General features: G+C 44.7%; 1 long non-coding RNA gene across 1 annotated transcript; it reads right to left on the reverse strand.

Moving 5' to 3' along the window:
* Nucleotides 1-1,122: 1,122 nt before the first annotated feature.
* On the reverse strand, nt 1,123-10,808 carry LOC135383702 (uncharacterized). The gene is made up of 3 exons (XR_010420014.1): nt 10,660-10,808; nt 6,973-7,224; nt 1,123-1,413 (listed from the first exon to the last, which is right to left on the reverse strand). It is a non-coding gene; the product is annotated as an uncharacterized LOC135383702 (long non-coding RNA).
* Between the last annotated feature and the right edge of the window lie 10,416 nt (nt 10,809-21,224).

Genomic DNA, 21,224 nt, shown 5'->3' on the forward strand with positions numbered 1-21,224 from the left:
AGTCACCGCCAACGCATATCTCTTTCTGCCCGTGAGCTTCGTCGTGTACTCGACGATGAAAGGGTAAGTGACATACGTACACTAAGAGCAACGATGAAAAAATCGCGCAGGTACCTGCAGTAAATCGCTGGGGACAGCAGCAAGATCTGTTCGTACGTAGGTGCAGTTAACTACTGTAAATCTCCCCACGGAGATCTTCTTTGTGAGCAGGGCAGGAAATGCAGTAGCGTGTTTCTTCTTGTTTCCACGAATGGCGAAGTCACCCTCGAGAATCGTCTGATACATGAAAGGCCTTCCAGATTTTTCTCTCCGTGACGCTCCTTCTCTTTCTGTATGTCTCCCGTGCGAGATTGTCGTGAAGGGCCCTCACAACGCTTCCCGGCTAGAAGGATGGCTTTTCGATTTCTTGGTGGCAGTACACATATCTCGCAGATATGCACACTTCAAGCAATGCATCGACGAAACATTTGTTCCATTTTGCGTCCCTTTCCTTTCCGATCTATAGAGGCATTTTGTTACATCGTAGGACAGAGTGGACAGTACTTTCACGTACATTTCAAATCCATACCCGCCAGACCGGGAACGGGGGGGGGGGAGTTATGTCGAAAAATTGGAATAGCCAGTACGTCGTGTAAAGGTGAGCGTGTTCCTTGAAACTGGAGTGCCTGTACATGCGAATCGAATTTAGTGAAACATGACGCTCCCCTCACACAACCCTTCCGTTTCGCAGCGACTTGAAGTGACGAGAAGAGCTGTATTGGTAATGGAAAACCTGCAGACTGAGAAGAGGCAGGCTGCCGGTCTAGCTATGATTTGTATTGGTTCCATCCCCTACTTAAATGTTGATGTGATTACGACTACCGCGTCAGTGGCATTACTGCACTTACTGCACATTACTCTTGAAATTTCCACAACACATTGGTGGAGCACAAGCACGTTCGGTTACGAAAATAAATTTCTGCGATGACGTGTGAGGCATAATTTCTCTCTTCAACTCCGAAGACGCTGAACGTACGCTACCTAACATCTCCGGTGCTGTACACAATATTCGAATGCTGGGTTGAGGGCAAGAACTGTAGCTTGCAGATGTGTCTTTAGTTTGGAGAATGGTGCACCAGTATCTAGGGCCCAACTTCTTTAATTTATTTTTGCTTCGTCAGACCGTCCACTCATAGTTGTGGGTGTTTCCAAATCTTAGCATATTTGCCTGATCAGCTCTGCATCCGCTATAGCTGTTCACTATGCGGTCTTGATACCTTGAATGTGGAAAAAAGCGGTTCATGCGCAGAAAGCCAGCTTAGTTGTATAATAATGTTGAGCTTATTCACGTAGGCCACACGCTACATCACACGGCGTCTGGAGAATAGCAGGGGCAATAACACATTTGTTGAGGCCCATACGCATCAATTGGCCCTGAAAAACACACAAAAAGAGAAGAAATTGAGGACATGTATGCAACGGAACGAAACACACACGGACGCAATGTGAAGCCTTCTTTCACATGCTCCTTTTTCTTGCGAATATTTACGGAAGACATATTTGTCAGTTGGTATTTCGGCGGCAAATTACCCCATCGGGCCCTGAACCATCGTCGATATGTTTCAGTTAGGGACTATCCATCACTAAGAGTCAAAATATGCGTTGAGTTCACGGAGGTCACTGTGTGACGTTTTCTTTCTCCATAAGCTTTTGAACAATAAGATCGATTCAAGTTGCCTTCTCTCTGACATATGTTTTCGATGCACTGCTCGTTCTAGTAGGACTCCTTTACTTTTCTACCCGTCCGTGTGTAACTCAATAGTACCTACTTCTCGAATGCAACTTTTGTATAATCAGATAGTGTGCGCGGATCTTGATATTTTCTCTAATTATAGACAATTTAGGTCTGTATGTGTATCGATTATTTGTTAATTCCACAGTATTGTATAACTTGCGCGAATTTTGGCCTTTGCCTATGTATCTGTATTTTGTAATTTTGACTGGTGCACTGCCTAGAAGGCCTCTGGCTGTTGGCAGGTACCGAACAAAAAATAAACTCACTTATCACTTATATGCTTTCCCGAATATTTGGGAACGCGCGATATGTGGAGTGAAGTAAGAAAACTGCACTTCACTTTCACGGCACGTGGTGTTTTATCCGACGTACTGCTTGCGACACGGTTTTCTGGAACCTCCTGTCAGTAGTTTTGCGGCCCCTTGGTTGCCCTGGAAAATGTTGTTCCAATATTGCATTTAAAGAAATACCATATGTTGCACGTGTTTGTCACTCAAAATAAATGCGCTTGCAACACATGGAGATTTGAGATGAGATAAGCCCAGTCCTGTACATAGCGTATTCGTTACCTTTTTCATTAGCCGAGTAACGATATCGCTACATTTTAAATTGGTAACGGGAAAAGTATTTCCGCTACAGATGTGGGTGGCGGCGGACTGTTTCCCCTCTACCGTTACCGATGCTTTTCATAATATGGGAGACGTGGAACACGGAACAAAAAGGCGAGAACGGCGAAGCTGAATCTTTTTCTTGTTATTCCATTTAGTTACTTGTTAATCAGGCAGACTGATGTGACGATCTTCCTCGGTTTCACTAACTCTCATAATCTAGGTGTAGTCGAACATTTATTAATATAATTTGTGTTCATTCTGTGCATTTTCTAACTTTCTTAGCTCACACTTGCGAAACACGAACAGATATGTATAACAGAACCACATAATGTGGGCTACGGTGCTATAGTTTCCGTCATACAATCAGTTGCAAGAAGTGTATTATAACATTTCAATATATAACATTTCAAACTCTGTTTTCCAACTTTATTGTTCGTCGTGTATTCTGGAAATGGAATACGAAAATATACCGGACACGCAACGAGATAAGGCGATAAGGCGATAGTCATCGCTCTCCAAACGTACCGCAGACTTTAGGGGGGGGGGGGGCGCAGGTATAGAATTTCTGGAAAGATAGAATTACCTTAGCTTACACAGGTTGCCGAACGCGATCTAGTTAATTTCTCACATTAAATAGGTTACACTGTAGGCATATGAGCCAGACAAAATGAAGAAATAATAACGTCATTCGGGAGTCAGTGTATATGCAAATATGTTTATTAATGTTCCTTGCACACTTGCTTGGCGGTACAAAAGCGATTAACTTTAAAGCAATTTATTGTTCACATCGTTTGACATGTTTAGAGAAAAATTACATCATATTTACTTCTAGAAATGCTTCATTATGGTGGTAATCTCCCACGGGTCGACTCTTCGTGAGGAACTCATACTCCCAGAAAAAGCGTACTGAACGTGGTTTAATGGTAGCAATTAAACGTAAACGTAGTATAATCAAACGTTGTGTAAGAGAAGCCGTCGTGTGGCTGGAAGAATGGAAGCAGCGGTATAGGCAACAACAGTAACTCCTAATTCCTGTGAGACCTAAGCTTTAGTGCAGTATGCCAACAGCACTCGGAAAGCTGTCTATTCTCTTGGAGGCGTTGTTCCTGGCAAAAGCTTGAGCGAACATTATGCATTTCGTTTAGTGTTTTTCCCACATGGAAGCTAGTTATTGATGACGCGATGAGAGTTCGCCTATTTGCACCACTTGACCACAAGAAAAACTGCTCAATCCGTCTGGAGTAAGCAGACGGAAAAGTTGGAAGTTCGGATTCGCGGATATCTCGAACAAAACACTATCACTGCAAGCTCAGTGTGAAATAATATATCTTTGCTGTAAGTAACGACATACTTCACGCTGCCTAAATACTGCACCGTGTTTAGACACATTCGGCAACGAGACGCCTACGATAATGTGTTGCCTAGAGAAGGGTATGGTAGCGAAAAAGTAGCGGCATAGTATTTTACGTTTTTACGTTTACGTACTACTTTTTTGTAGAGTATCGGGTAGCGCCATTGCGTTATTCTGTTTTGGTAGCGGGTACAACACTAGATAAACCACGATGAGCTGATTCCAGACAACCGCGTCGCAAGCAGTACAACCTAATGCCATTTTCCCGCACACATGTAGCTCGGCAACAACGACATCACCACCTGATATATGATTTCCATTCACAGTAGATACGGACAATGACACTTCGCCCTTCGTGGAGGCAGCACTATTGGGAAGGCAGCTTCGGGAGCTGAAACTGAAACCGGATGAGCTTGTATGCCTCATGAGCTTGTACTAGAGCACTGCACGGGCCTAATTTTCAGGCCCGTGCCCGGCACAGGCCCGGCTGCTACGGCCCGCACCCGGCCCGGGCCCGACGTCTTCTATAGATTTCCAGACGGATTTCCCGACTCCGCCGGCCCGGGCGCAGCCCGTACCCGACTGCTTCCATGCTCAGGCCCGGTCCCAGCCCGCCTCTGCTCTATAAGATAAGATAAGATAAGATAAGTTTAACTGGATTTTGGTGTATTGGAGCTAGGTGGCTGCCCTAAGGGCGCCTGCAGCTCCAACTCTTATGCGTTAAAATATAATAATTGGGAGTGATGGAATTTAGAAGCGGTCTTTTATACCGCTGTCTTTTCAGAAAGCGCAGAGCGCTTTCAGTGCTCTGGATTGTTTGTGCCTTGTGGGCCATCTTCCGGTAATCTTGCAAAAGGAGAAAGGCTTGTTGTCCAGTGCCGCTAGAGTCTGTTGGAGTTTAAGCCTGGTTTGGCTATATTCTGGGCAGTGCATGATTATGTGGTGTGTATCCTCTGGGACTTTGCATCGTTTGCAAAGGTCTGAGTCGCAGAGCCTTAGCTGGTGCCTTGTAGTTCCTGTGTACAGCGCTCCAAGTCGTGTGCGATGTATGGCTGTTTTGACTGATCGTTCAATTCCATTTGGAATTATGCTGTCTGCTTCAGGGTCGATGAACGCAAGGTAGTCCTTTGGTCTCATTGATTGTTTCTATATTGTGCGCGATCTTATTTCTGTACTTTTACGGAGAAGGCTCTTGGCATCTGACTTTGGAAAGGGTATTGCAGATATCCTACTTTTGCTAAGGGCTTCCTTTGCAGCTCTGTCTGCGCATTCATTTCCTGAGATGTCGCAGTGAGACCGTATCAATTGGAGTGATATACTGTGTCCTAAGGCTTCCGCTTCGCTGTGCGCCTTCATGATGTTGTACACAATACGGTCTTGTGGGTCCTGGTTTTGGATGGAGTAGAGGGCCACTCTGGAGCCGGAGCACACTACCCATGTCCCGGCTTGGGGGGGGGGGGAGATGTTTATTAAGAAGAAAAGAAAGGAAAGGTTTGCCAAGGCAAAGAGCTGGCTTGCTATTCCGTAAAAAAAGAAAAAGGGGGAAGGGGAAAACGAAAAAGAAAAGGAAAGAAAACAAGAAACAAAAAGAAAGGAAAAGAAAAGAGAAACAAAAAGAAACAAAACGAAAGGAAAAAGAAAGAAAGAAAGAAAGAAGGAAGTCCCAGGCAGATGGCGTAGACTGCGACTTGCGTAGAGCCTTGTTGTTACCCCATCGGTATCTGCCAAGGATTTTCATTATGTTGGTGTAGGTTCTTGTGGATTTTTCCAGGTTTTTAACTTGGTCACCCCATGTTATATTCCTGTCGATGGTGACTCCCAGGTATTTGTGCTTGGTGTTCTTGAGGCTCGGAGGCGTATTTAGATTTACTAAAGAGCACAAATGATACTGTGGTATTGTGATGTTACACGTAAGGTTTGTCTGCGCAGTGTGGTGACATGTTGCACATGCCACAGGGTAGGAATGCGGATAATTTGGACTACATGGGGTTCTTTTGGCGTGCGCTATGCTCTGGTCTCTGCCCTGGTCTCCCTTCAAATCCGCGTATCGAAAGAGCACGGTTTACAGCAAGTTTACGGAACATGGCACCTGCGTTTTTCTGCATCGTAGCGGCCCTCTGCTACCTATCAGGAAGAGGTCGAATAAGAAACGGGTGGCCGGCTATTCCATCCATCCCGCAATTTGTGTGTCCACTCCTTTTTACTGCTAGGTTGTCCCTTGATTGGAGAAATGTGTCCCTGTGTTCCGTGAACTTTTGTCCCAAGCTGTACCTTGCGGATCAAGAGAGACTCATTTCCGCTCTATTCCGCATGCACCGGTGTTATTCTCCGTTCTCGAACTCTCACGCGAACGATATATGTCAGAACACCTAACCTAACTGACCCTCGCGCCGGATTCTCACGCGAACGAAATACGTCAGAACACCTATAACCTAACTGACCCTAGTGCCGGACTTGCTTAGCGTACCCGCCACACCAAACGTCCGCAAATGTGTGTGAGTGCACGTGTTAAATCCAGACCCATTACACGATATAAGCATGATCACATATAATAAAGTGATACTTCTCAGATGAGAATACCATGATACACCATACCCAATGCAAAAAAAAAAAATAAAAGAAAAGAAAAAAGTGAAATTAAAATTCAGTTGTTCAGTCTCGCCAAATATGTTCGCGTACATGCCCGGCCATGGTCTGCGTTGTCAAGCCCGTACCGGCCCGGGCCCAGTGGCTGAAACCCGAGCCCGGCGCAGGCCCGCATAAAAACGCAAAGTCGGGCCGGGCACTGGCTTTCGGGTAAGCCCGGGCCCATGCAGTACTCTAGCTTGTACCGTCCTCCTGGTTATCTAGTAAGTTAGAGTTAGAAAAGAAAAATACCACACCATGTTAACAGCTAAATTTGAAATCGCTTGTAGAAGAGTCCTGCGGGAGAATGAGAGATTGTCGTCGTCCAGGAATTCCAAGCATCTGTTCTAAAAGTGGAATTTGCATAATTTTCTTCGGGTAGCATCAACTCAAAGTGGGCCCCTCCCGCACAACTTCTTTCTGTACTCTATCCGGGCACCATTGCCGAGGCTGACAGATCTCTGTCGATATACTGGTTTCCCCCAGTCCTGGCAATATTTGACCTCAATTCCTACGACACACTTTGTTTTCTTCTTTTGTGCTTCTCACAGATACAATGATTCAACAGTGAGTATGTTGCGAGATGTCTTCATTGTGTTATCAGTACCTACCGTCATTAAGTACTTGACAAACGACATCTCTTTTTCCGTCTGCACGTTTGCCGTTCGCACAGTGCGTCTTAATCCCTGTTCCGTTGACGCAGCGAAAGTAGAAAGTGTTGTTTCCAGGGGCTGCGTGCCAGTGGACGCGTCCTGTCTCACCAGGTGGTATCTCGCGCGACGCGCAGTCATAGTTTGCCTGCATTTGCACAATCTCCTCTTCGGTGTAGTTGGTACCTGCACGCTTCGCATGTCTCGAAGAAGCTGAAACAGGTAAAAGCTAACATGGCATAAAGAGAAACGAGAAAAACACACACACACACACACACAAGCCACACAGATTATTTTTAATGTTTCGCCTCTGTCTTCTTAATTTATTAGTATAACTTTCTTTAAGTGTACATTTCGTTGGCAACTCTGAGTATGCTTATAGGATATAGGCAAAGCGCAACCGTCGAAGTAGAAAAAAAAAAATCGTTTGTGTTAATATTCCTGCTCCTGATCTTCCGTCTCGAACACTTACAGACGCGGTCCGCATGCAGCTGCGGCACGAGGGCCCTTGACCACGCAACAGAAGGAAGCTTCCTTCTAAAAAATTAATAAAGAATTAGGAATTAACCAAATTTTCAGATATTGCTTTTGCCTCAGGCTGGCGTAGTGCTACCTCTGTCAGGCAGCACTTCTGCCTTGTGAACCAGAACATTGTCACGGTCACAGCAACTTGGTATTCTCGTGCACGTTGGTAAACTATCACTGTAAGTAATGTGAGGATTAAAATGAGTTCATCTTAATTCTCGCACTAAGTTTACAAGCTTATAGAAGCAGCAGCCTCTCCGGATGTCATCTGCGGGACACTGGAAAAATATAGAGAGATTGCAGAGAGAGAAAAAAAGAAAGAAAAAAGAAACTGAAAGAAACTGACCAGTGATGTACATAAGGGCCATTGTATTTTAATTTTTCAGCAGTCATATTAAAGCAGCAAACGCTAAATGGTTGCCTCCATGCAAAAGTTAATTTTGAGGCATTTTGAGCGTTCTAGTGACGCCTTTCTTGAGCGACTTGTTACAGTTGATGAAACATGGTCGCATCATGTCATGGAATGGTGGCACTAGGGTTCTCCGAGGCCGAAGAAGTTCGAGACTCAAGTTCAAGAAAGGTCATGGACACGGTTTTCTGAGACAAGGTGTTTCGATGACTGACTCCGCCCAAAAGGGGTGAAAGAGCTGACGCAGCGTACTGTATATTGCTCTGCAGGTGAAAAGAGGCTTTGAAAGAAAAACGGCCCGGGACGCTAAGGAAGGTTGTTATTCTTTTACAGGACACGGCTCACAAACCAGTCAAGACAATGCAGGTTCTGAAGGACTTGCGATTTGAATACATTGAACAACCGCCGGACTCGCCGGACCTTGCCCCATCGGACTATTTCTATTTCCAAACCTGAAAACAAAGTTTGCAAGGAAACATATTCTCGGGGGACTTAGATGTGATAAGAGCAGCCGGTGCATATTTAGAAGAACATGGGTCTGATTAATTTTTTCAAGGGTTAAAGAAGCTGCATGAACGATGTATCATGTCTGTTGAACTTTGACGTGAATATGTCCGATGGCGATGAAGGTTTATGACTATAGGCCACCTCTTCCTAGTCGGGTTGAGAAGCCTCTAGAGAAGCCTCTTCAGCAGCCCGTCGTATAGACGGCGTTGCATGTAGCTTGAACAAAACACTTTTTTTAAGCATGTGTACACGAATGAAACCGGCTCCCATTGTGTAAGAGTGTACATTTTAGAAACCTCGCAAATATTGTACATTTCCAACTCAGTGGAATTGCCACCCGACAGAGATTCGGGGAAGGCACGTTGGACGGGGGACACTTGACGCCTCAGGAGGTCTTCGCGACCAGATGCTCGCTGGCAATAAATCAGTAGAGTGGGCCAAGGAAGATGCACTGTCCAAAGTTGCATGGTGCACGGGTTGACAGCTTGGTCCGTTACCCATAAATACCGAGTAGTGGGCGAACAATTAGGAGGTGCCTGGTTCGGTCTAAATTCAAACTAGGCCAACCATGAGTTGGAGACGTTTGAACCGGGCTTCTGGGATTGGTGTTTGCTGGCGGACGGTTGTGTCCCAAGTGTCACTCTCTTAAGCGGAGGACACACGAAAATCCGTGTGTGGAAGCCGCAACGACTTGGTGAAGACGAGGCGAAAGCCCCGTGACTTCAGTCGTTATAGTATTGTCTTGTATATAGTTATGTAAATAACTGTGTAAATAAAGCCCAGTTATTGTTCGAGAATACCGCCTGTCGGACGTCTCTTGGGAATATCTCCGATCTGTGAGCAAATCGACGGACCACCTTCCAGCAACAACAGAAGCAACTTTACTCATTGTTAATAGTTTTCCGTAGATAATGGCATCTTTTTGTATTGTTCCCAGTTGATCGATTAATTACGGTCGTTTTAAATATAAATTTTAGAGCTCGTATGTCAATTGGATTTGGTAGAACGCCATCAGAAACCATCGTTCGTGGTCCCTGTCTTCAGGTCAAAAATAAAAACAAAGAAACCCCGCAATATCCGAATAAAATTCACAAAAACTAAAAAAGTGTAAAGAAAACAAAAACACGTGTGCCCACTGGAACTGTAACGCTCCCAAGAGCTGCTCTTAACGAACGGACCCCTACAGGCCCTGAGGCAGGCTAGGAGTAGACTTCATTGGTATACTTGGACTCCAAAATGGACATTGGCTCGATTCGTGTACGAAGACCAAACGGCCAACTTTACCAAAAGTACGGCATTTGGGATTAAATGGAGCAAAAAGTATTGTGTGGTCAGCCTTCAAAACATGTGATTTTGAAGTATGGAAGGTACAGAACACGCTGAATATATTTCTCTCTTCCAGCTTGTGCGAAAAGTGCTCTTAGCAAGGCGCAAAGTTGTAAGAAATAGCGCCAAAAAGCAGCCCTGTTTCGCTGGCCGAAAATGAAACACGAGGGAAGAACTTGATATTGGCAGAATGTTAGGGCCACGTTTTTTCATTCCATAAAGCCCACCTAGACTCAAAACCCTGCTCAGTAGGTAACTTTCTTCATAGCTTGGTTTTCGCGATTCTGACGAACTTTGACCCCGCCTAAATCGACAACAGTTCAACATTGTCCAGTAAAACTCGGGAAAATGTCTTTATTTGCAATAAGGAGTCCATGATAATTTTTGGAAGCAAAACTGAGGGGGGTCGAGCACGACCTTTGGGTGATTTGGCCTGGAATGACCCTCAATGTACTGCGCGTGATATGCAAGAGAGAAACTGATGTTCTGAGGCTGGAACAACATAGAACGGACAGATACAAACAAAGCCTCAAATTGCCTAAGAAATCAACGATGAAAGATGAAAGTCACTGCAAAGGTTAGTAGACGCAATGCATTTCACGTAGCACAGCAAGAATGGCCCCGCGTGAAAGGTGGACACTGACGCACGAAATTTTTTTTGTCCAGCGTGAGTTATATTACGGAACACACACGTTGTCGAAACGCAGAGCGGCTCTAATTTGTATTTGTCCTTAAATGTAGCCTGCCTCGTCTAATTCCCGTTGTTGACGGCTCTAATACCTTCAAGTACACCAGCAAATCAGAGGGCGAGCAGAAAGTTTCGTAAAAGCGGTGGTAAAGCATCTCACAAACGCTCGAAGTTTAGTCTGGCTAAAACTCACCCCTGTGGCTCGTCGTCACTACAAAAGAGCAAAGCATAGCTGCGAAGGAAAGTTGGGGAAATTGTTTCATTTCCGCTGCGCCAGAGATGTTTTTCCCAAACTCCAAGGAAGCTCAACGCTCAAAGCATGCGCCAAAAGCGTTTACGAGCGAAACGTTATCGGGAGCCGTAACCTCCGAACAACGAGTTTCTGAGAAACGATCACTCGTGCTAAGAATCGAGAATGAGAGTGTCGATTGAAGAAGGGCGAACCTCTCTAGTACCACCATTTTATGAGTCGTTGTTTCTGTATGAGACTGGCGAAAACGAGCGATTTGCATCACAGGCCGTTATCTCCATCCAGTTCAGAATCTCTCTGCGCTGAATTCTTCTGTCGTAAAATACAAATTGAAAGTCGTTCACAAATAGACGGAGGAAACAATTGAGACGATCAAGTCGCAGGGTGAAAACGAGCGGGGAGCTAGGAATCAAGATTACACGGCGAGAAAAAAAGAGCTTGGACCGTAAAAGAGGATGTCTTGCTCAAGGAGCGCCAGATCTGATCTTCAGTGCTCGTTTCTTTAGAGATTTTGTTGTCCGTACCTCTCCTTTTGTTTTGCTGCGGCTTAGACTATACATCGCCCGCTGATGGACCAAACATCTTCACTATCCCATTTGTGTACAGCTCAAACACACGCTGTTTGAGCGTGTGTTTGAGCCATTTGTGTGATCGCTTACGCACTGCGTAAGCGATCTTCTTAGTGCAGTAATATGTTTGAGTCGCCGCTTGGAGGAGATGCCCCTGAATATTGGCGACGTTTTGTCCTGACCACGGCTCAGACCGTCTGACGCAAATGCAGTGTGCGATTTCCACCAAGTTTGCCTGGGGCGCATAGCGCTATCTGCGCAACTTACCACTAGCTACTCGGAGAACTCGGAGAACAAGGAGCAGTCTAAACAGGGACAACGACACAAGAAGACACACAACCAGAGGCTCCACTATCAACAAGTTTTTACTGAACAACACACGCACATTTATAACCAATGGTCCCAAGCAGCACAATTTACTGAAAGTCGAGTGCAATAGGGGTGGACGGGTAGGTGGAAGGCCTTGAACAGGTTCGTGCAACTAAGGGGTATTGATAAGACACATACCGACCACCCCTACTGCACTCGACTTTCAGTACATTGTGCTGCTTGGGGTATGAGGGGGAAAAGGGGGCAAAACGGAACACACGTGGGGGCCATATAAACACGAGGAACAATCAGATCTAACTACTCACTTCCAGCTTTCAGTCTGCATTCTAAGAACCCAAACTCTTCCTTTGTTAGCGATATTGACGGCTCACTGACACATTTATCAGACCCATACTTCATTATCAAAAAGGCCTCGAAAATTTCTATTTCATTGTTGCAGTTGAATCGTCCTCTATTCTTTGTTCACGGAAACTACGGAACGCAACCGCAGACCCTGACGTGTTCATGCAAGGTACCCCCACCCGTTTTATTTACACAATTCTTATGCGCCATTAAACGTTCATTTAGGCACCGGCCAGATTGGCCCACATAAACCTTATCACACGAAAGTGGGATTTCATAAACAATAGACCTTTTACATTCCACAAGAGGACACCTATGCTTCTTCTCGCACTCTAGTGATACCTGTTCTTGATTCGTTAACCTAACGAGTGAAGATAGCTTAGAAAAAGACTTAAAAACTACAGGTACACCGAACCTTCCTGGCAATTTTTTTTAAAATGATGCGACGTTTTATGAATGTATGAAATCACCCCGGTCTTCCTTCCATTCTTATATGGGAATTCTTTGGACCCTTAACCTCTGTAAGCAACCTACGGAGGATCATCAGCAGTACCTGCCGAGGAAAACCAGCTTCTTCAAGGCGGTTCAACTGTACCACTACGCTTTCAGACATGGTATGCACACAAGATTTCTGGAGGGCCTCCCTAACACAGGTCAATCCTATCCCATTCTTTACTACTTTTGAATGGTTCGACCCAAAGGGTAACACAGGTTTTCTGGACCTTTGTTTGTACTGCCAACATATATGTTCTGAAATACATAGGTCAAGAAACTGGACCTTGCCACCTACAGGTTTCTCATGTGTAAATTCCAAACCCTGTTCAAAAGAGTAAAACACATTCAGAACTGCATTCCCTTCCAACTCACTATCAAAAAACAGAAGAAAATCATTATCATCTACAAATCTAAAAACCTTCTTTGCACCTAAATTCTGCAAAGATTCATTAATGCTAACATCAAATTGTCCCCAAAAAATATCTGACAGAAGCGGAGCAATGCTGGAACCAATACACACCCCAGATTTCTGAGTATAAATCTGCTCGCTAAAAGAGACCCTTAACGACTTTAGATACAGCATGAGTAACTCTACAAAGTCATCAACACTAACGCCACACTCATTTTGAAAGCCGACAACACCACTCTGTTCAATGCAAAGCTTTACACAGTGCTTCAAACCTTCAGTAGGAAGGGAGTAATGTAAGTCCTTTACATCAACCGACATAAATTTGAAAGCAACCCCTTCATTTGCCTTCAAAAATTTCACAACTTCCATGGAGTCACGTACTCTAAACGGATCCACAATCTGTAAACTACGTAGGCCTTTCTGAATGTACGCACCTAGCTCCTTCTGCCAGGTTCCTCTTTCAGAGACTATAGGTCTGAACGGAACAAGAGGCTTATGAATCTTAGCAGTGAAAAACACCTCCAAAACATCCTTCTTTACATTTCCAATTCTTTTTGCTAGAGAAAACAACGTTAGGTCCTTGCATCTTTGTATAACGGTTTTTCTAACCCCTTCTTCCTTAGATACTTTAAAGTTTGCTGCTAAGGCCTGACCTGCTTTTTCCTGATACTTCCCTTTAGTCAATAAGACAAAGCAACCATCCTTATCCGCTTCCAACAATCTCAAGTCGTCTTGCCTCAGCTTATCCGAAATACTTCTGAAGTCCACTTTCATTCCAGTCCTCCTTTTGTCCTCAGTCTTCACTAGGCACGTAACACCCTCTTTAACGAACCTGGTCCTCTCAAGGTCTGGTACCGAGAGGCATAACTCCCTGATCATAGAAACTTCTTAACAGCCGGCACACTCCGCTGGGGACAAAACTTAGGCCCTAAACCCAGCTGTTCCACGATGTCAACTGAAACAGACGCTCCTTCCATACATCTAACGCCTACATGCGCAGTTTCCCGCTTCCTTCCGCCTTTTGGAAGATATGGGACCACTTGACCCCACATGATCTCAGTGACACATTTTGTCAACTTGCTTAACTGGGACAGTCTTTTCCGCTTACCATCCTCTGATTCGTTGCTGAGCTGAACCGAAGCCTTTAACCAGTCCTTGAATAGGTTTATTTGGCACCACACCTCACTTCTTAAAATCCTTGTGATACTGCTAACGTGGCTGGGGAGGCCCCCGCGAGGCCCAGGGTAAAAGAAACTTCTGGAGGAGTGGAGTGTTTCCGAAGATGAAACGATAAAAGCCTCGCCCTACATGTAAGGTAGGCAATCCTCAGAACGAAGACGGTGAAGTGTTGGTCTCGTCCAGACGAAGATGATGAAGGTAAATTAATTACTCTTACCACTAGCTAGCGGAACGTAAACAACTTTGCAAATAAATGAGACAAACAAGGCAGCTACTCATTAGTTTGTTGCACTAAATCTAGTCCTCAATATTCTGCACCTCTGCTATTAGAAAGCGAAAGCGAGGTTTTTAAATGATTGTTATCTTTCCGATGCGCCTACCTCGATGAAGTGGGTGGGTAATTTGTGGATCACGTAGTGTAATAATTACGTGCATTGTGCATGAGTTGCTCCTGGGGCAGTTACTGCTAACAAGATTATGGTTTTCGGATTCATTAGCCTTGAGGAGTTTAACTTCTATCCCTGTAGCAGTTAGCGGTCACAGGTCCTGTCGAAAGGAAGGCAAAATGTTAGTATTTTCGTGCGCTTCCGTCAGTAAGTCGATTTCTCTACATTCAACGACGTTATACAGATAACCGCGTTGTGCGATAAATGCCTGGAATTTTCCCGTCCACTTCGTCTTTAAATCTGCCTCGGGTGTCGTCTGACAACGCATTCGGAAGCTTCATATTCCGCGTCATCGAAATGCATTCGAGACGAAGCAATTCACTTCGCGTCGGTCGGGCAGAATCATCCGATTCATCACGTCACACGGGCAGTCTTAACCGCGGTTAGGTTTAACCGCCGTCAGTCGAACAAACCGCGGTTATCGTAAACCACGGTTTGTTGTTGTCACACTGCAGTTTGTGACATGTTAGCAGTGACCACGTGATAGTGACACAAACGCCAGGTATATTTTGATTACGCTGTATATAATGAAAAGAAAATGGTATAATGGTGATTAAAAAGCTTCACAATCATCAAATACACTCTACGCACATTATTATTTGTGTGAAATGTAATTACACACGTATTGACGTCGGGCAATCGGAATCGCGGAACCGAAGTTACAAAGCTCGGCCGTGTCACTGCGGCGAACCGCGGTTACGCAACCGCGGTTGCCTTAACCACTGTTGGCGCTGCCCGTGTGACAAAGGTATAAGATAAAGTGTTGCTGTTGTTGGCACTGGTGCATATTGTAACATTTTCACCTGATAAGTCGAGCTGACTATCAACTGTCTTCGTCTGCGACGTAGCTTTGCGGCCTCGCGACTATCTTCGTGGGTCTCGTACATCCTTGTCTTCTCGTCGCTTCATTATGGAAACGCACAAACCGTGAAATACTAGTACTTCACCAGCTAGTCTATAACGTCTCATTTACAAGCTTCTTGTCTTGAGCACCGGGCTTTTGCAAACGCAGATTCACTGCTAGTGGACAACTCGTGTTTTATACAATACAGAATCATGTTAGAGCGCAACGTTGCCTGGTAGTAAAAAATTGAGTCTTCTAAACCTGCGTGGGGGTGGGGGGAGGATATGCAAATTTAAAAGAACCAAATGGCATGTCAACGATATGATAGAAGGTAAGGATACTGATCGCAACGAAAGTCGTGAACTCATGAAGCCTCGTTGTTCCTTAGGAACTGAATTTCTCGTGGGCATGCTCATTCTTCCATCTTGACACATTCTTGTAGGTCAAGGACAACTGTCCGAAGTACATATTACCTCCAGCAACAAAGTGTCCTGCTCTATATGGCGGCATCATAGCAGCAGCCAGTATCTAGCGATGAGCACGTTCGCATCAAGTCCCCATCGACTTGGACACGCCTTTTTGATGCAGCTATCATTCGTACCTCCTCTTATGCCTCGCACGTATTGATCGCTTCCCTCGGTGATCTGAGGTTGTCATCGTCATTCCGGACATCTCTCTCGAAATGACTCCTCGTGTTCTTATCTCTGCCTGGGTCAAACAGTTCTGTGCGCTGTGCTCGCATCTTGGGCTGGATCGCGTATAGCTGACGTTGACGCATGTCAGGATTTTAGGTTTTGTCGTCCAAACGAAACGCGTGCGTACCCCTGTGCGACACACTCCCTAATGGCGTATTTCATTGGGAGAGCAGATTTTGCCCAGCGCTGGGTTTGAGTGCATGCCCCCGGCGGGGTCACACAGGTTTGCTTCGTCAACGGAATGTTAACAATCGTTCGATGTACGAAGCACGCGCTGCGCATAGCGCGTGAGCCCGTGCTTCCCCGGGTTAGATTTGGTCTCGTGGCTCAAAAGCTATTGCTCTTTCGAGCAAGCGTTTTGCCCTTGCTCCGCCAATGAAACATTCGGCGTCTGACACGATTCTGCCAATGGAACAGCTTTTGTCCCTTCTCGGGGCAAAAATTTGACCCTGCTCTGCCAATGGAATGCGCCATTGGTGTTGAGCCCGGGAGGGGTAACTTGTATGACTGTGTGCGGTCGAATACTATACACGATGGTCGCTTTTGTGTAGCGCAGTGCACTGTGCCAGCACGGGGGGGGGGGGGGGGGGGTACATGTGAAAGGAAAGACAGGACAGTATTGGTTCAGTGTAGAAACGAACGAAGAGCCATGTGACGCACCGACGGACTGTTAACCGGAATCAGAAATGAGACGCTACACACGAACGCATGAGAGAAGAACGGCTACGGACAAGCAGTTCTCAGCGAATACTACTGGAGCAGAACTTGAAGTGTACATTGGTAGTGTAGTGTGTGTTTCGCTGAAACATTTGAACCTCACACACGCTTTTCTCTCTTCTTGTTTCCAATTCAGGGTGAACGCCTGCATAGGCGATCCAATGTGCGATTGTAATGATGATTTTACTGTCGGCGATATCAGTATATGCGCCTGCATGTGGTTGCCCGTTCTGTAAGGTCCGTGTTCCTTTGGCTTAATGCGACACGTCGTCACACGTCGTGATTGATTGAAAAAAAAAAAAAGCTGAGATATAGCATGTTCGAGTCGCCTGCATCCATTGCAACCTTCACATGCAGGGTGTCCCAGAAAACGTGCAATTGAATTCTAATAAAAAAGACTACGCCACATAGAATCATGCGGTCAACGGCATTTGTTCTTACTAGGTTTTTGCCACCTCCTGATGTGCATGTCATCTAACCTAAGTTGAATTATGTAAATTTTTGCGAACTGAACTCGGAAATTTGCCAAGTAAAGGTGACTTTTTTACCCCACAATGTGAAGAGCGTACCGAATTTACTCGAATTAATGGTAATTGACAGGAATATTGAGGACCTATCCTATCGGTTAAAATCGGCACGGTTAGCTAAAATCACCTGTCAGTACTTCGCCGTCCCACTTTACCTTGGTTGCGCTGGAAAGTGTTGTGCCAATATTGTATTTGAAGGTGGACCATATGCTACACGTGTTTGTTACAGATCGGTGGTAAGGCGATTGACTATAAAAGCCAATCGATAGCGTCGGTAGCGACGTCGATAGATGGCGCAATAAACATCATGATTTGTGACACGGACATGGAATACATATGTACATTTTCACATGCTCATATGATGGAGTGGGATGATGTCGGGTGAGCTCGTCCGCTGTGATCATTTGCTGGCATCGGACACGCCTGCTGACGACCAGTACTTAAAGGGACTGAATAGTGAAAAATAACCCCCATATTTTTGCCCACTATCGTGCACAACATCATTGTTTGATAACACACAGAAAGCATTACTTCTCAATTCGGCATATTTTTTACGTATAAATATTTTGAAGATTGCCGGAACATGGACGGTGCTGCCAACGAACTGCAAAATAGAGAAACTTAGGTTTCGGGTCTAGGGCTCCCAGAAATTGGTCAACCCTTACCACGTGAGAGTTAATTTTGTGGAAAACAAAGTTGACGTACACTATCTCACAGCTAATCGCCATTTTAAAAAAGGACGCTCACTTCCATGGTTTCTACATTAATAAAGCGTTAATAAAGCATTCAGCTACTTTCGCCGCTCCAGCCGCTACGAGCTACGATCCGCAACGCCATCTGCTAGGCGTTTATTGTGGTTTATTGTCTACATCGTGGGTGGTCATGCTGGTCGCGCGAAGCAGAAAATGGAAGTGAATGGTATGTGTGTGGCTGCTGTGTCATGTATTCGAGAGACCGCCTGGCGTAGTTTTGGTGTTCGGGGATGCAAAAATCATCTTCGTTCATCTCCGACGACGGGCGTTTCCTACCACAAGATTCCACGGGAGAGTTCGCGTACACGAATGTGGTTCCAAGCACTCTGCTATTAGATACAGCAGTCGTGTCGTGTGTGCTGAGCTCATTTTGCTGCCGATGACTACGAAGATGACGTAGAAGGCAAATTGCGAGGACGTCCGAAGCAAGCTGCCATTCAGTAGTCAGTGATTTTGCTTTACCCAGGTGACGAGTTCAACACAACATCTTAGGTATGTGCAGGTGTCACGCATGTATAACTTATAATATAGCAATTCCATTTAACTTATGTTATCCCACTTGTCCCGTACTGAGCATTGTCAACATCAACAAATTTGATTTTAGGCGCCTTTCACTGAGTGTTGAAGTGGCGCCAGACTGCATCGTGTGTGTGTGATCCAGGCACTCCAGTTGACATGACAGAAATAGCTGAAAGCAGGTATGCAAAGTCCACAGATATAATCACTAGATCTGTTACGTGTTGCAGACTTCGTGACATTTTTGGCGTCTTTGGGCCGGTGCAGAACACTGGTATGACACCAACAGCAGGAGAAGAAACCGATGAAAACTACTAGCTTCTTTGAAGGGTAGAGGACTACTTCCTGCTGAGGTACAGTTATGACTAGGGAACGTTAATTAATTTTCTAGAGATGCATCCTCTACACTTGAATGCCCACTGAAACAGCGAAAGTTCATTGTATTTGAAGCCCTCGTACTGGAATTGTTCAAAGCGTGTCACAGCTGCAGTGAGCCACACAAGGCTACATCATATGGGTCCTAAATTTGCAGAGTTCACCTATCTCGGAAACAACGGTCATTTCTCTTTATTGCTCCCTCAATCCTACCTTCTAGATTCAGGTGGTCCTGCGTTGCATGGGCACTGCTTATGCTTTTTCTACTTATGCTCTCAGTTTCTTGTTCTGTTGAATAAATCTTCAATTGAGAGTTTGCAGCCATCACGCTGTCTACTGTGTTTGCCCCTCATCTATATTGATGTGCTATAACGGTATAGCACATCAACATGCCGACAACCACCACAACCAAACAACCTTGCCTAGTCCTACTTTTGGACTGAAACTACACGATGTAGTAGCATCCACATCTATAAGATTTTAGTCGATGGACATTTTCTGTTTTTGTACAGCTTTCATTGTACATTTATTTTGTCTTGCTTAGCGCAAGTGAAGGAAAGTTCTCATCTTCATGAAGATGACTGGTCATTGTTGGATCTATCTGCAGCATTATTGTTCCTGTAATTTTCTCATCAACAAGAGAATACAAAAGTGCACACATGGTGAAATATAACTTGCTTGTTAAATTCAAAAGGGAAAGAAAAAACTGTTTACACTTCTCTTGTTTATTTTGTTGCAGGTTTTACAACTCTATCAAGTATGTCAAAACATCAGAAGGCAGGAAGTCTTACTCTGTTTCCAAAATTTCTGGACAATAAAAAAGAAAGATATAGTTTGAGGTGTGACAAAGTGTTGCTTCTGCTCTTATATTATATTTCAATTAAATGTTATGATGGATTTGTCGTGTACACTGAAGTCAGTTGCAGTTTGCAGGGCTGTCAAAAGTACTTTACAAAAGTACATCTCAATTACAGTAACAGAGAACTTATGCACTAAATTATTTCACCATTTTTGACCATTATGCACACCAATGCTGCATGGCTGACTTTCTACCCAGATCCGAAGAGTTGATAATACCTGAAGTCAGCCCTCAAGTCCTTCTTTACAAATGTTAGTTGGTGACGTGATAATGAACCAGTTACAGGTACTCCTTTTAGTAAAACAGAGTTAATCAAGTGTTAAATCCCGATCTTGGTTCAAATATTAATTGGCATTTGCAAACGTGGTCAATAAGAAGTATATTAAAAGGCTATGAACACAGTTCAGCTGAATGACACTGATGAAAATTATCTTATTTATTGCTCATATATACAAGACATGAGTATAGTCTGCAAATACAGACTACTTAACCCTCAGGATCACTTAGCCCCCAGGTTACGTAACCCTCCAGGAACAAACTAATAACTATGCTGTGACAGCAAAGAAAAAGCAACGAGAAAAACTTACAGCAAGCAAGAAAAGAAAATTTGCTGACATCAACATTTCTACAAGTCTGCGAACTGATGGGAAAGCATCTCAAATAGCATGCACGACGCAGATCGAGATCCAGTGGAGTACTTTCTATTCTATTTTCTCGGAGCACCCCATATCCTTCTTGTGAATGGCCGACAAGTGATATAACGGAATTTCCTGCAGAAATAAGGGTTTTCCGTCCAGTTTTCCTTTCAAGTAGTGCGTAACGGCCACACGGCGCTGCCGGGTATGTAGCAATGCTCTTCAGTTTCTCAGATGTATGTAAAAGACACTTGCAGTACTTCGGTGCCAAGGCACAGTATTTCGAAATATTTGTTAGTTGTGATGCAATTGTCTGTCCGCTTTCCACACGCATTCTCTACCTCTTGGCAGCACATGCCCAGCAATTCGGTACAAAACGTTAAAGCAGGCTTCACCTGATACTGCCCACATGGAAGCCATGTATTAGGAATAGAAAAGCGCGTGTAGCACGTTCCTTTGTTACCGCTTTGCATTCGTTCTCTAGTGGGACGTTCTCTGTGTCATAGCGAAACATATGGTGCAAGTTTCGTTAACGAATATTGGGGTCTTCGAGGTTCCATTTTGGTTTCAAATTTCTGACCTGTAAAGTAGGCTTCACCAGATGCACTGAAGCGCTGGTTGAAGCCCTCTACCTGGTGAGTTAGCGCAAATACTCCATGTACTTTGCAAGAAACGCGTGAGAAATTGAATGCTCTGTACGGCATCTCAAACACTCCGCAAGACAGATAAGTTTGCATAATTTGTTGCGCATGCAAACAAGAAAAAAAAAAATATCTTGCTCTCACAAGGCTCTTGCTTCGATGCACGGAGCTTGTGAG

Source organism: Ornithodoros turicata, chromosome 2 (assembly GCF_037126465.1).
Source record: "Ornithodoros turicata isolate Travis chromosome 2, ASM3712646v1, whole genome shotgun sequence".
NCBI lineage: Eukaryota > Metazoa > Arthropoda > Arachnida > Ixodida > Argasidae > Ornithodoros > Ornithodoros turicata.